Here is a 17087-nt window from a genome sequence, read left to right on the forward strand (position 1 = left end):
CCACTTGCAAACGTACCTAAACTCTATTGAGAATTGGTTGTGTGGCTTGCGTCTCACATTAAATGTCAACAAAAGCGCAGTCCTCGTATTCAATATAAAAGATTCTGTAAGTCTGTATGTAATGTATCAGCACCAAATAATACCACAGGTTAAATCATTAAAGTATTTAGGGGTCACTTATGATGATAATCTTTCATGGCAGCCCCACATTAACCATATTGCTACGAAAGGGGCTCGGGCCGTGGGCATGTTGCGCCGAATTAGTCGTCCCAGGTCTGGAATGCGGAGAGATGTCCTTTTAATGATTTATGTTATCTATGTGCGTCCAATTTTAGAGTTCGGTTCAGTCTTGTTTTCTGGATCAGCAGCTTATAAAATTCGACCGCTTGTTCTCTTGGAGCGAGAAGCGCTTCGGTTGTGTCTTGGACTTCCAAAATTTGTTGCCAACAATGTGCTCTACCTTGAAGCCCGGATTCCAGCCTTGATATATAGATTACAAATTCTAACCGTTCAGACGTACGTGAGGATATATGAATCAGAGTTTCACCGATCTATCATGACTGCATTGAACACCTGTACTTCATAAAAAACCCCACCCCTTATGTAACACCCCGCAAGGGGTCTTTAAGGAAAATAAAGTGATGTGAAGTGATGTGATCTATGTCTATTTTTTGCTTTCAACCGACCTCCTTTTTCGGTGTCCATTGGCCTAAATTTCACACCCCGCAGGTTGTTATGGCCAAAAATTTGCTGGACCCTTTAAATGTTTCCCTTCCAAGTATTCTACCTATACAAACCATCGGTTCATCTATTGAAATTGTCTTTGACGACATATTCCCGAATAATGCTAAAAACTTATCATCCGTTATTCTAAACAGATTATTAGAAGATCATTTAAGAAGCCTTTCTGCTAGTTTAGTTGTAGCTACTGACGCATCTCAAAGTAATGAAAAGGCGGGTGTGGGTATATATTGTCCACATTTAGACTGGTCTTTTTCTGTCCGGCTTCCGAACTTCGCCCCAATTTTTGAAGCGGAGTTTCTGGCGGTGGTACTCGCTTTACGGAAATTAGACTCCTCTTTTTCTAAAGTGGCTGTAATTTCCGACTCTCTATCCTTGTGTTCATCTCTCTCTTCATCGGTGGATTCTGCAATAGTAAAAACATTTGCCTCCCTGATCCCTAGACATTTGAAAATTGTACATATGGTATGGGTAGCAGGCCACAGCAATGTGACTTTAAATGAATATGCTGACAATTTGGCAAAAGAGTCCCTTAATGGCCCCATATTATCTATCCTTCCGGCGACCGCGCACATCACCGCAGCGAGGTTTCGAAGAAACGTTCTATTAAATATGAAAAATGGACATCTTTTAAGATCTGATGACTACCTGGATCTAAATTATTCTTGAAATAGAAAATTATGTCATTCACGGCAACTTGAGATTTCGCTAACGAGGCTGCGATGCCGTATCCCACCTTTAAATTTCTATCTTTACAGGTCTGGTTTGGCACTGCCTCCCGTTTGCGCATTTTGCGGTGAACAAGAAACATTAGATCACTTTTTATTGTTTTGCCGCCGTTTTACTACGTTGAGAAAACAGTTGATGGAAAGGCCATTGCAACAGCTTGGCCTTAGTTTAAACAGCCCGACATTGTTATCATTTGGCGCCACCATCCTTGGGCACAGTCACAGCTCTGTTTTTACCTCCATGCAAAATTTTTTACTGGACTCAAATCGTTTGCCTTGCTAAATATTTAAACATCACTTGTTCTACAATTATAGCGTCAATCTCCCGTGAGTGTTACCACTTTTCATTTTATATTTCACTTATTTCCCGTTTTGTTTCCTTTCCTCTACCCCTCAAATCATTTTCTTTATGCAAGTATATTTAAAAAAAAAATTCTTTGCTACCCAATTCTTGGCCGATCCCCCTCTATGGGTATGTGCCATAAGTTATTTGGACAAGAACAACAACTTTCAACTGACAAGTTTACTGCATGCTTGCATCCTTATATATGAACACGTTCACCCAATAAAAGAAGCAAGATGAAAAAAGCAAAAAAAAGAAAAAAACAAGAGGAAGCAGAAATAATCAATAGGCATAATGATCAGACAGTTCGGGAAATTTTCGAAGCAAAACAAATCAACAGGATAAAGGAAACTTGTATCAGCAGCCCGTCTATAGCTTTATCGGAACGTGAAGTAAGATTTATGAGCACGAGAAGCTTGAGTTGTCTCTGTAAAAATGATGCAACAGACGTCTGTCAGGTCTCCGTCTCTGAAACTGTTACACGAAATGGACTTGGTAAGAACACGAGAAAATGATGCGTTGTGAAATTCTGGATGACACATGTTTCTCTTGTATATCTTGCGTTTTCTGGTGTATTGTTTATTTCTTCTTGTTCCTTTTATTGTGTGAACGTGTTCATATATATGGATGCAGGCATGCAGTAAACTTGTCAGTGGAAAATCAGCGCTCGTCTTATCTTTCTTCGTCCCTGTCGTTTTTTTCGCGCTGTTCTACACTCTACCGCTCTGTTCGTCGTTACGTGGCTTCTTGGAACAGGTGTCAGCGACGGAAGAAGCCCTCGGTTGTGCCTGCTGGATCCCTACAGCCTATCGACATTCCAATAGACCCATTTTCCCAGTTGGCCTTGATCTCCTCGGGCCTTTTCCTCTGTCTGCTTCGGGGAATAAATGGATTGCGGTGGCTACGGACTATACTACGTGCTACGCCGTTACACGAGCGATACCCACCAGTGACGTGGCAGCGTTTCTCCTCCACGACGTTATCCTGTTCCCCGGTGCACCTCGTAGCTGCTCACTGACCGTGGTCGCTGCTTTCTTGCTCGAGTAGTCTAAGAAATTCTCCGAAATTGCTCCATTAAGCACTACTTCACCACCGCTTACCATCCACAAACGAGCAGCCTCACCGAACATCTCAATCTCACACTCACGGACATGCTGTCAATGTATGCATCGGCTGATCACAGTGACTCGGATATTACCTTACCGCTTGTGACCTTTGCGTATAATTCATCCAGTAACGATACAATGGGCTACCCGCCCTTCTATCTTCTGTTCGGCCGTGACCCTTCTCATCTATTTGACAGCGTACTGCCTCCCACCGCTAATGCAAGTTCCTATGTTTGTGACGCCATATCCCGAGCTGACGCCGCCCGTGTTATTGCTCGCCTCCGACTGGCTTCCTCCCAAAACTTTCAAAAATGCCGCCATGATTTTCGTCATAGGGATGTCCACTACTCTCCGGACTCTCTTGTCTTGCTCTGGACTGCCGCTCGTAGAATTGGGCTCTGTGAAAAGCTCTTGCCGTGCTACACAGGCCCCTACCGTGTTTTACGGCCAGTCACTTCCGTGACATATGAGGTTACCCCTGTGCACCCACACGAACAATTCAATATGCCCCGTACAGAAATCGTTCATGTCGCTCGCATGAAGCCGCACCACTCCAGCTGTAGTTCCTCGACGTAGTATACACACCGGGACTGTGTTTTTTGTGCCGGGGTAATGTTACGTACATGCCACTAAAGAGGACGACGATGGACTACACATTGCTAGACGACGAAGCTGAAGAAACGGTTGGTGCTTGCCTGAACACCTACGTCTCTCATCACCTGTTGTGGTTTCCCCTGTTGTGGTACTAGCCTTCTGCCACGTATCAATATTCTCGAATTTTAAAAGTGTGGTCTGTGCGCCTGGTGACATAATGCAGATCTTTAAAATAGACGTCTTTGTTAATACCGTTTTTCTTTGTGGTAAGTCATAAGCAACAGTTAAAGCCTTACTTTTCTTGGGCGGGAGACAAATTTCGAGAGGAGACAAGGCGGGAAACAGTTCCCAGCTGAGTTTATCCTTAATGGCACTTACCCTATCCTTTCTTCCGAATCGTCCCAAGACGAATCTGGTAGCGCGGTTTTGATTTTTTTTTTTCAATGTGCTCAATGAGCGTCTTGTTCGAAGGGTCCCAAACCACACATCTACATTCTAGAATAGGTCTTACGCAACTCATACAGGTCGTAATTTTTAGATTCGTACTAGAGCATCTCAAATTCCTTTGAATAAAATTTAGTGCCCTGTTAGCCTTACGTATCAGGTCTTCAACATGTGCATACCATGAGCAACCCGATGACTAGCGTTACTCCGAAATACTTATATGGAGCTTCCTCTCGTATTAGATCGTTATTAATCATATACCGGAAGTCAATAGGCTTTTTAGTTTTGGTAAAGCAAGCATGAACGCACTTTTTGTAATTTAAATTCAACTTCTAAATGGAACAATAGGTTTGTATTCGTGATAAATCTGTTTGCAAACATGAATCATTAAGAGCAGTGACAATTGTTCGATACACAACACAGTCGTCAGCAAATAACCGAACAAGAGATGCAAGGCTTTCCTAGATATTGTTTGTTTACACCAAAAATAAGAATGGTCCCTAAATCCGAATCTTGCGAAACGCCTATTTTAAAACTGACGTACCCTGAGCTCTTACCATTTCAGACAACGCATTGTTGCCGCAGATTAGTGAATGTTTATTACTCGGAGCTTGTTAACAAGGAGTGAGTTTTAGACTGTATCCAAAGGTTTTTGTAAACAAAAATGCGGTCAATTTGTCCTCCTTCATCGGTATCCGATTCCAAGTCGTGATAAAATTGGACCAGTTTGAGCAGTGCATGAAAGCCCCTTACGGAATCAGCGCTGTTCTCTAATTAACAATTTGTTCTCGGTTGTGGAACTCATTATCACTGTATACAAAATATGTTCAATGATTTCATGCGCTATCGATGTTAACAATATAAGTCTATAAATACTAGAATCATTTTTGGGACCACCCTTATGAACAAGTACGACATGTGCAATTTTCCAGTCATCCGGTAAACTGCCATCTGCTTAAGATTTGCTATAGATCAAGTACAGATAACGAGAAATTTCTACCGATCATCTTTCAAAATACGTCGGGAAATGTCATCGGGCCCGATAGCTTTATTTTCGTTGACGTTTTCCAGCAGTTGCTGAACACCGCCCATAATAATTTCTACTGGCTGCATCGCAGGGACATTACTCGCAGCTGGTACAGAGGTCAATTCGTGTTTAGGTAAATAGACAGATTAAAGGTAGACATTTAGACGCGTTGCTGTACGCCCATTATTACTGAGGACCTGAACATTTTCAACTAAGTCATTGATTCCTAACGATTCAGATCCTCACCCTCTAATATACATCCAAAATAAAAGTATTCGCCGTTTGCCGTTTCTATGCATCCACCGGTAATCTGAGAAAGTCTTGAAAGATGAAGAACTGATTTTGGTTTCTCAAATGCTTGGAGCGCGCGCCTCTTTTTTGATAAGGTTTAGGATTCGTGTGGTCAAACATGGTTTTCTTCAAACACGCAGGACCTCTGATAGGCAATAAGTGGTCGTTTTGTCACCTCATTGCAAAAGCCGACTCGACGCGCTTTTTCTATAAACTTTGGTTCAATCTGTATATTTATTTTGCAAATAGTTTTTACCAGGACCTCGGATTCCTTCCATCTTTCAGAGGGATTTTTGTCGTCTACACCGTAAAAGTCAAGATCCTCCCATCTTTCAGAGGGATTTTTGTCGTCTACACCGTAGAAGTCAAGATCCTGCCTGCGGCTCCGATTTTCCATGTAGTTAGTCTTGCTTTGCAAAGTCTTCACCTGTCGCGTGAGGGGTTTAATTATATCAGCTTGGTAAGGTACCAGTTTGTTCATATCCTCAACCCGGTCTTGAGTTAAGCTTAGTTTATCACTGACTTCTTTAATTGCAGCCTCATGTGTAGAAAACCTTGTCTCAATACTGTCCAGTTTACTTATCAATGTTGCTGTATTTTCCTGTAGCTCTTTCAACAAATCGATTTCAATATTATTAAGAGGACTGGTGTTAACCTCTACGTCACCCGCAAGCAAAAGCAATAAAACGAAATAAAGCACCCTATTCGCAAACCAATGCGAACATCTTTGGCGCGGCCTTGAACATTTTATGCTGCAACTTGAAGCACATGCCATCAGGGGAGGAGCCGACAATGCACTTAACGATTTAAAAACATGCGAAGAGAACTGTGCACAAACCTGCAGTAACAAGAGTCATGTCGGCAAGTGTGCTGGCTTCAAATCCGACGAAAGCATTGTGCCGCTCGCTAGGTTTCCGTGGCGTCACATGAGCTTTCTTCGCTGAAGCTGATTGGTTGGTGGTCGAGTCTTTCATGCTCGGCGAGCTGGATCAAAGTAATGTTCGGTGATCCTTGATAACGGACGATAGTGGTCACTTTCCACAGGGTTGCCGTTGTTGACGAAGGCTCAGGCGAATATAAAACCGCTGCCTTTGAGCTGCTGGGTGGAAGAAAGGCTCGATTTCAATGCAGAAATGAACCTCCAGTAACAAGAGTGTTGTACGCCTCATGCCGGCAACTGTGCCAGCTCCAATCCCCAAATAGTTCCATATTCCTCGATTTAATTGGTTTCAGCATTTTATGCATTTAAATTCTCCCTGCGCGGCACCAGGTAGAGAAATCTTCAAAACGCTGCATTTTTGAGGTTGACTGGGAATAATTGTAACATACTTTTATGGATATATTGATAAATATGGTCTCTGCTCCCAATAAATAGCTAAAGTTTGCTTATCAAGTGTTTGTCCTGCGCTCTTAACGGGTACCTAGGACTACTGTAGAAAACAAGTGCGATGTGATTTTGCAAACAAATATAAAAAAGATAATCTGTGTGTATATGTATTGTCAGTGTGTGAAAAAACTGCGTTCAGAAATTTTTTTAGAACTTAATTCTGAATTGCTCGGTATCTGTGCCCGAGCTCATGGATAATTTCCCAGTAAAAATATCTCCACTTCGATAAGAAACTAATAACAAATAAGAAATTGATAACCGAGAAATGGATAAGTGACAGTGGAAGAGTTTGCAATAGCGTTCCGATAACGGACAGAAAAGCCAACATCAGTGTGTACGGCTTCAAGTCGGCGGGGAAGAATTACACTAAAGCCAGGATCTCTTCTGCACTACAAATTGTGCGAGCACGCCGAAACGAAAGGTCGATACAATTAAATCTCCTGTACATCCCACACACGTACGCCTGTCTGACTGGGAACGAGGAGGCTCGCGACTTGGCATGAAGATTTATCTTTTTAACCGGTGTTCCACCCGGCGCACTCACTGGATGCGACCACTTAGCCACAGGGAAATAATGCAGAACTGCACAATGGGAAAGGCTAAATACCCGCCGCAGACCGCTCGTTAGACAAAGGTCAGGCAGAAACATGGCTTCGCCTGCAAACAAGGCTTTCATCCGATCTCGGTTGCTTGCAGCAATTACTATCCGGGTAGGGCTGATATCAACCATATGCTATAGGGATGGAAATTGGTGCCACCTGAAGGTCGTTATATTCGGACCCTAAGTCGATGGGATACCCTACCGCGCAGATCTGACGCAGAGACACCAAAGGATCTTCCGCCGGTGTCCTGGCCGCCGTCTAGGCGTTAGTGTAAAATCCCTCCGTATATCTGTTGGAAAAGTTAATCCTTCCTTCCTTCCTTCCTTCCTTCCTTCCTTCCTTCCTTCCTTCCTTCCTTCCTTCCTTCCTTCCTTCCTTCCTTCCTTCCTTCCTTCCTTCCTTCCTTCCTTCCTTCCTTCCTTCCTTCCTTCCTTCCTTCCTTCCTTCCTTCCTTCCTCCCTTCCTTCCTCCCTTTCTTCCTTCCTTCCTTCCTTCCTTCCTTCCTTCCTTCCTTCCTTCCTTCCTTCCTTCCTTCCTTCCTTCCTTCCTTCCTTCCTTCCTTCCTTCCTTCCTTCCTTCCTTCCTTCCTTCCTTCCTTCCTTCCTTCCTTCCTTCCTTCCTTCCAACACACACACACATGCACACGCATTCATTGCCACGTTTTGCACTGAATCAATACCAAATTTTTCGCTTTCTATCAAGAAACCGGAATGTTACTGATGTCAGTAGCCTAACGGAAGAGGAGGAGCAACGAAAAATGGCCCACGATTACGTTACTTCCTAATGCGAAATTTGAGCGCAGCTTGTCAGCTGTCTCACCTTTTCGATAGATTGAGGCAAATATTTCGAGCAAGACACGTATGTACAATTACAGACATTTTTTTTAATTTTGCACACGTATTCCATCAAGAAACACTCCACTAACAGGTCTTGGCGGTCATGAAAGAAGCTTTGTGGTCGGAGAAAAGAAGAGAGCAATTGAGTTATCGGAAGGTTGCGAGAAGCAGTGCGTGAGCCCATAGGAACGTTGCGCAACGAACAGATAGCAGCTACTAACTAATGCCGCTGACGCTGCTAGCGAGTGAAGCGAGTGAGAACGGGATGCACGCACCGTGATCCGCTGACAGCGAGCCGGCGTTTCGGCAATCGGAGAGCACCCTCGCGGACCACGCAGGAAGAGGGGGGACCCCCTCCTCCTCTTTCTGCATGGCGACGACAGTGTTCTACGCAGTTACGTTACAGTGCCCTTCTAGAACACTGCAGTCACGTTGTCTTGACTCGCTAGCGCCGGCAGCGGCATCAGTCAGTCGCTGCTAGCGCTGCCGATGACCCCCGCCCCCCTCCTTTCCTGATGTTCTCCGGTTGCTGCCCGCGCTCCTGCCCACACCGTTCGCAGTGAGTGTACCCCCCTCCCCTCTTCCTGCGAGGCTCCGGTTGCAGAAGCGCCGGCTCGAACTGGGGGAATGAAAGGGAGCGGAGCTGGTTACGAGGCCGACGCGGTCGACGCCGACGACGACGCGAAACTCAGGAACGGGCGCCAAAGAGCTGCGCTCTAAAAATTAAGACGCAGGGCTAAGCGTCGAGAATATCCTGAGCCACGGCAAGGCGGCCGGAGTGGTCTTTCAAACGTTTCCAGCCAGCAGAGCGCGTGGTGATTGCTTACCACATTGAACGGTCGGCCGTATAAGTATATATACGGGAGGAACTTTGAAGTGGCCCAGATGATCGCGAGCACTCCTTCTCGATCGTCGAGTAATTGACTTCGGCTTTTGTGAGGGACCTGCTAGCATAGGCGATTACTTTCTCCTGTCCGGCACTCTTCTGGACGAGAACGGCGTCTACTAGGTCCACACTGCTCGCGTCGGTGTGTATCTCGGTCTCGGCGTTCTCATTAAGTGGCCTAGCACAGGAGGAAACTGTAGACGGCGCTTAAGTTCCTCGAAGGCTTCCGCTTGCGGTGCTTCCCATTGAAATAGCACATTTGCATTTGTAAGCTACGTCAAAGGCTCGGTGAGGCGCGAAAAGTTCTTGACGAATCGTCGGTAATATGCGCACAGTCCGAGGAATCGGCGCACAGCTTTTTGTCACCGGGCTGTGCAAACTGTGCTATCGCAGCTGTTTTCTGTGGGCCGGAGCGAACTCCCTCCTTACTGACGATATGACCAAGAAACATCTCTTCGCGAAGTGACACTTCTCTGCTTTCAAAGTTAAACCTGAGGACTTGATTGCGTTAAGTACTGTTTTTTTAGGCGATATTTATTGCCTCAGGGCATCTGTAGGGTAGGAGATGAAGGATGAATAAATGATTAAATGAATGGAAAAAGGTTGGCTGATTTTATGAAGTCCAGAAGTGAGCGATGATGAGGTCCCTGCGCCCAAGTGACGTATGCGGCAGGATTGGTTGCTGAAAGGCCAGCTATGCTCAGGTGCCGGATTCGTGTTGGCTTGAGTGCTGGGCAGTCCCACAGCAAGTGGTGGATGTCGGCCTCGACATCTTCGTTTTTAGAGATCGGGCATCCTGGGCGAGGATATAAGTGTTGGAAGTATGACCACGTCCTGGTTACAGCTGGTGTAAGGGCAACACCGACCCGGATCCTCCTAAGCGCAACCTCCTCTGCACGGGTGAGACCGCGGGGAAGGGATATCGCACACGGAGGGATAAGTGCACGTGTGCGGCGCCGGAGGTGCTCCTTTTTTGACAAAAGGAGGGTAGCGTCGTCGACTTCGAGAAGCCGTGGGATTGATGCGTCTTGGTTTACGAGGCGGGTTGCAAAATCAGCTTGACTTTGGGAGGGCAGCAGATCCCGTGGGACCCACTCAATGCGTATTGATTGTGGGATTCGCGCCGCAAGCTGGTGGATGTCCTGGCAAGTTTTAGAGCAGCGGCTGGCACGTCGGAGCAGACGTACTGCCTGAAGTGCGTCAGTGCGGATGACAACGTGGGCTGTAGGGAGTATGGTTATAGAAGTCACGGAGCAGAGTGCCTCCCGAACTGCCACAAGCTCAGCGCAGAAAGATGTAAGTGGTTCCGAAAGCTGAAACGTAGTTGTTTGATTCAGGCTAGGTCTCCGTGGACACTAGATTGCCGTTTTGGCTTCACAGCCTTGCAGGCTTCCATCTACGTACACTACTATGGAATCTTGAGGCAGGTGAGTATCTTGCTCTTCAAATTTCTGGCGTAGCAACGATGCCTAGTTGGCAGACGTCGGTCTGCGGATATCAGTTGGCTTGTTGTCTCCTAACTGTATAAATTTCCAGGGAGGGAGAACTGGCGCAGGTGGCTGAAGAATAATGTGTGACGTTGCATACGCCCTCAGTGCTTGCGTGGAATGTGACAAAGTGGCCTTGAGTCTGCGAGCATCATGGCGCTGCTGCACCAGCTCATCGATGGTGTTGAGCTGCGCATTTGCCTGTAACGCTACGACCGGTGTGATTCGTGGAAGGCATGTTATGGTCCTCATGGCTTCTCGATTTACGGCTTCAAGGCGATCCCATTGTGCCCTTGTAAGATGCTGGAACTGGGCCTGATAATCAATACGTGGCTGCAGAACCGCTCTCACTAACTGGCGTGCAACAGACGAGCCAGCGCCACCCGTTTTAGGAGCAATCCTTCTTATTAAACTCATAGTTTGAAGTGCTTGCTTTTTTGCCTGAGAAAGCCAAGCAGTCGTTGATCCTGATTGGTGAATTGTTAAGCCCAGAATTTTCAGGCTCGAACTTTCTTGTATTGGGGTGCCTGATAGAGAGAGGCGAATTGGATTTGAGGTAAGTTTACGGCGTCCCCAGCGGTTGGCGACTGACGTGTATGAAGTTTTACACACAGAAAGTTGAAGGCCAACGGAGGATGCGTAATCAGAGGTTACGTCTAATGCTGACTGAAGGGCGGCCTCTTGAGTGAGAAGATCATGGTGAGTGCTCTATACCGTGATATCATCTGCGTATTGCAAAAACTTGATTTCAGGGATATCATGTAAGCGCCACGCCAATGGGATGAAAGTAATATTAAACAACATCGGAGACAATACTAATCCCTGGGCACGCCACGTACTGAAACGAATGAACTAACAGTGCCACCGCTGAGGCGTATTGCAAATTTTCTTCCGTCCAAAAATGATACGACAAAAGTGCGTACTCTCGGAGGGAGATGAAGCATGTCAATGGCATTCAGGATTGCAGCATGACTGATGTTGTCATATGCCTTTTCAACGTCCATTGCTAATATGGTACGTACATTGCGGCTGCGGGTAGATAATAGAACTGCTGATGCCAAGACAGCCAACCCGTCCTCTGTACCTATGTATGGACGAAATCCAATTTGAGCAGGGTTATAAAAACCGTGCTGTTCAAGCCACCAAGAAAGTCGTGTGGCTAGCATTTTCTCTGCAAGCTTGCAAAGCGTTGATGTTAAGGAGATTGGTCGTAAGTTAGCGAGGTCCGTTGGAGGCTTCTCAGGTTTGGGAATAGGGATCACGGCAGTGGTTTTCCAGCTGTCGGATACGACACCATCAAGCCACACTTTGTTTATGGTGTCTAGTAGTTGAGGAAGTGCAGCAGTACTGAGGTTCTTGTAAACTTCATACTGAATTTTGTCCAGGCCGGCCGCTGTTTTTCGTTTCGCATCAATTGCAGCCAGCAGCTCGCACATCGAAAAGGGGCTCGCAATTCCATCTGCGTCGGCAGCAGGTGGTAGTTTCCATGCGTCTGATGGGATACCTGCGAAATTAAGATTTATAGCTGAAGGAGGCAGAATATCGTATTTTGGGAAAACTTTTCGAGAAGCTTCTTTGGCGAAATCGCCCGGCGACAGATTAGCCGCAAAGCATGCTGTTGCGTCTAATCGACGACCGTGTTCCATTGCACGAAACGTTCGCCAGAGTGAGGCATTCGATAATTTATCAGAAAATGTTTCACACCATGCATGCCACTGGCGTCGCGAGAGGTCGCGTTCATATCTCCGAGCCTTCGCAGTAAGATAATTCAGTCGTGTACGTGCCTGTCCCGAAGTAGGGTCTCGCGTAGCAGCCAGCTCAGCTTGACGGCGGGCTGCCCACAAGTTAAGCAGGCCGAGATCCGGTGCCGGTCGACCTACATCAATCCAGGTAGTAGTCGTAGCGCTGTTTAGTGCTCTCTGTATACGGTCAACAAGGAGTGACGGCGAATCTGAAGACATACTGTCGAGACATGAGCGAAAGCAGTCCCGGTTTATCACAGAACGTTTGCGGCGTAAAGGGCGGAGACGGAAGGGATGGAGACCGATGAGGATAGGGTGGTGATCACTTCCCCAGCAGTCCGGCTCCATGCGCCACGAGGGAGTTCCTGCGCCCAACCACCACGTCAAGTCTGGAGCATAGGCAGCACTACGTATGTGACGCACAGGCCGTGTTGCTGTCCCAGGGTGATTAAGCAGAACAAACAGGGCATCAGTGAAGGCGTCCCGCACACGCCTACCATGAGGGATTGCAGTCGAATACCCCCAATCTGGGTGAGGGGCGTTAAAGTCGCCTCCGACTACAATTGGACACCCAGGGTATTGCCGACCAACGCTTAATAACCAGCCAAGATTAACACGGGAAGAGGCGCCTCCAGCTGGTCGAACGTAATATGAAACAGGAACAACGGTTCCTTTCAGAAATTTCGCAGCAACTGCTACTACCGTTAAGTACTGTTCGAAGCCTTCTCAGAGGGCCTTCAAAGTTTGGCGAGAACATAATGACGTCGTCCAAGTACACCAAACAAATCTCCCACTTTAAGCCCGCCAGGACAGAGTCCATTACCCGTTGAAATGTGGCTGGTGCGGAGCACAAGCCAAATGGCATTACCTTGAATTCGAAAAGGCCGTCCGGTGTTATGAATGCGGTCTTCTCGCGATCTCTTTCGTCGACCTCAATTTGCCAATAGCCGCTCTTCAGGTCCATCGATGAGAAGTACCTTGCACTGCAGAGCCGGTCGAGTGTGTCGTCGACGCGAAGAACAGGATAAACATCTTTCTCCGTTATGCTGTTCAGGCGGCGGTAATCGACGCAGAAGCGAAGTGTCCCGTTTCTTCTTCGTTAGATCGACTGGTGCCGCCCAGGGGCTGTTCGATGGCTGGATCACGTCATCAAGCAGCGTTTCCTCAACTTGATCGCGTATGGCCTGGCGTTCTCGTGGGGATACACGGTAGGGGCTTTGACGTAGCGGTCGAGCGTTTTCGTCCGTTATGATGCGATGCTTTGCCAACGGAGTTTGCCGCACCTTCGACGCTGAAGAAAAGCACTAGCTGTAAGTTTCAAGAAGAGTGCGAATTTGGTCTTGTCTGTCTCAGGGCAGCGCTGGGTTGGTGTCGAAATTGGGCTGCTTGGCTGGGTTGGGTGCGTCGTCTTCAAGTTGGCTGGGGAGGACGAAGACTTCCCGGGTGTCCGCTAGCTCGTTAAGGAAAGCAATCACCATGCCCTTGTTTAGGTACCGGTATTCTTCGGTGAAGTTCGTGATGGACAACTTGAGTTTTTTCATGACGTAAACGAACGATGCCTCTTGCAATGCCAAGTCGTCTATCCAGTAACAACTGAGTGTTCCCTTCGACAACTCCTTCCGTGATTCGACTTCTTTTGTAACCACATGGACGATGACGCTTGATCGAGGCGGTATGGTCAATTCTCCGTCGAGTGCGATGAGAGCGACGTGATGCGTCGAAGTTCTCGTAGCAGGTATGGCTTTGTCGGTCGAGAGCTTGATGAGTTTGGATTGGAGGTCGATGATCGCTCGATGTTCGCTCAGAAAATCCATGCCCAGAATCACGTCGCGGGAGCACTGCTGCAAGACCACAAAGCTGGTTGGGTAAGTACGCCCATTTATGGTTAGGTATTCTTGCAGTGCATCATCCCGATGGAGTAATCAAGTTGCCACCTGTGGTGCGAGTCAGTGGGCCATCTCAAGCGGTCGTAACATTCCTGAGCTGGGAGGCTAACGGTCCACTTATGACTGTATAGTCAGCTCCGGTGTCTACTAGGGCAGTGTCTCTGCGACCGTCGATAGCAACGTCAACAGCGCTTGTTCGCGTCCTCACATTGCACGGGGGCTGGGGGTCCGATCTCGGCTCCGTCGTTTTTTTTAGGTCACGGCCTGGGCATACCGTTGTTACTGCGCTGGGTGGTGGTGTCGGCTTGCACTCTGGTCATGATGTCGTCGTGTGGATTGGCGGTGGAATGACTACGTCGTCGTTAGTCGTCATCAGCGGCGGAGGATCTTCGTCTTTTCGCCGTTTAGGAACATCACCTCCAAAGGTTGCTCTATTTAGTTTCTCCTACGGGGGATTGGGGGCCTTCCTCGCATACTGTCAACGTAATTACAGCATGGCGGCGCAAAGTGGGCCCTGTACGGCAATGGGGACCTCAACCGAGGGTTTGGTGGTGCAAATTCACCGTTACGCAGATAATTCTCGATTTCTTGCGGTCGATCACCGGGGCGGGGTCGTGGGGCATCGACTGCAAATCCGTGGAGGCCGATTCGTTGGTACGGGCAGTGACTTAGAATGTGGCAGGCCTCACCGCAGTGGAAGCATAATGACCAGTTGTTCGCTGTCCTCCAGGCGTCGCACTTCCTGGGACTTGGAGGTCGTTGGTCGGCTTGGCGGGCAGGGGCCAAGGGGCGACTTTCAGGAACAGGGCGGTAGCAGCGAAGGCTTGGAAAGTCATCACGTCGGGGCGCAGGGTAACGTAATGCAGCAGCGTAGTTCATCGCTGTTGCCTCTTGTGCTGGAACTGTCGCAACTGTCACTTGAAGAATGCCCAGCGCATGCTGGACTTTTTCACGGACGGCGTCCACGAGCGTCGCCACTTGGGATTGTTGGGATGATGGCAGCAATCGGTGAAGCTCCTCTCGCACGATCTCCCATATGAGGTCCCGAAGGCTCTGTCCGCTCGCAGAAGCGCTGCTGTAGGGGCTGGCGTAGACTGGTTTGAGTGGTCATTCGTAGTGGTGCATCCCGGTATCCAACCTCTTCTCTATGGTAATCACTTCGATTTCAATATCCACCGCCGTTTTTGGTGGATTCCTGACAAGCACTGCAGCAAAAAAAGACTTTTTAATCCCTCGAGTTAAACATTTCACTCTCTCACCTTCGGTCATATTGGGGTTGCGCGGCGAAAGAGGCGCTTCATCTCCTCAATGTTCACCAGGACAGGCTCGTTAGGAAGTTGAAGTCTTGACTGAAAGAGGGCTTGGGCTCTTTCCTTTTGAAAATGCAGTCAAAATCTCTTTCTTGAAAATCTCCCAATCTTTCGAAGCTGCCTCACGATTTTCGAACCAAATTCGGGCAGATCCATCAAGAGAAAAGTAGACTTGCCTGAGCGTCGTCTCGTCGTTCCAAAAGTTTAAAGTTGCCACGCGCTCTAACAGGTCGAGCAAGTCTTCCGCATCCTCGTCCGGTCGTCCATGGAAGCAGGGCGGCTCACGAGGTTGGACGGAAACAACCGGTGCTGAAGGCTGGGTTATTGTCAGCGTTGATGCCTTCCGAGAACGAACGGGATCCGGCAGCAGACCGTGTTCGGGTTGGAGCCCTTGAAGACGGCGGCTAGTTCGCTAGCCTGTTAACTGATCCCCCAGGATGACAGGAACAGGGCTGGTGTCTTCGCTTAGCCGGGTAAACCTGGACTAGAAGGGCAGCCTCCACCAGATGTCACGTAGTGGTGACAAGGCCGTACACACCAAAAGAAGACACAAGCGTGATGGTACTGAAATCAACTCTTTATTGGGCTGTTGTTGTTGCAATAGCAACAAACATGCTCGTTGATCGTCGAACAAAGAATGCCTGTCGCACACATCAACGCTCAATTTAAACGCTGCTCAGAACCATCCAGATAACGTTGCAAACTATTACTAGCATAACCTGGAACATTGTAGAAACGTACGCGAGTGATCGGAATCTTTGAGACAGATCTTGGCGCATCTTGCACGACAAAGAAAGTGATAAAGGAATTAGTGATTGAGCCAGTATAGCAGAGCGGACGTAGGCGAACGGGGATGCGAGCCATTAACGTTGATAATTCATACTTCAAGATGCGGAACTTGAGTGTCGCTCTCCTTTCTGTAACTGGACTACATGAATTAATGTGTTATATTTCACTAGCTTTGGCCTATTCACCTCCGCGGTGAAATAAAGATAAGAGAAATAAATTTGCGGTATACATTTTTAGATTGCGCTCATTTTTTTTTCTTACTGGGGCTTGAACAATCAAAGCACTTCAAAGGAAACTAAAAATAGCAGATGTTTACCCTTGACGCTTCTGTATACTGAAAGGCAAACAGCATAAAAGACAGTGACAGAGCGCTCACTTACAACTGTATGTCTGACGAAAGCAACACAATGTTTGGACAAAGTGACCAACCTATCAACAGTGGACAAATGAACGACTTCTTTATACTTTCATCGGAATAGAATACAGTAGAACGTAGAAAAAGAGCCTTCAGAAGCAGTAACATAGCTGTTAGAAAGTAAGGTGCATAGATTGGAATTAGGAAATGTTTTGTCTTAGGCTCATCACGACATAGTGGTTCACCGCGCTAACATCTAGAACGACAAAAAACACAGTACAGATGTTGTTGTTGCTGTATTTTTTGTCGTTCTAGCTGTTAGCGCGATGAAGTGCTATGCATCTTCAACTATAGCCCAATTCGTTTTAGTCATCGCGACAGCTACACACAAGAGAAAGTTGGAGGTGAGCGTCCTATGGTGCATGTAGGTAGTTTAGTTGTCAAAATATAGTTATGTCGCGGTCGGCGCCTGTGCCTTGCTCTCCTCATCAAACAGAATAATGGGTTCACCTTTTTTTTTTCATGCTGAATTT

Source organism: Amblyomma maculatum, chromosome 8 (assembly GCF_055883805.1).
Source record: "Amblyomma maculatum isolate TAMU_Amacu chromosome 8, ASM5588380v1, whole genome shotgun sequence".
Lineage (NCBI taxonomy): Eukaryota > Metazoa > Arthropoda > Arachnida > Ixodida > Ixodidae > Amblyomma > Amblyomma maculatum.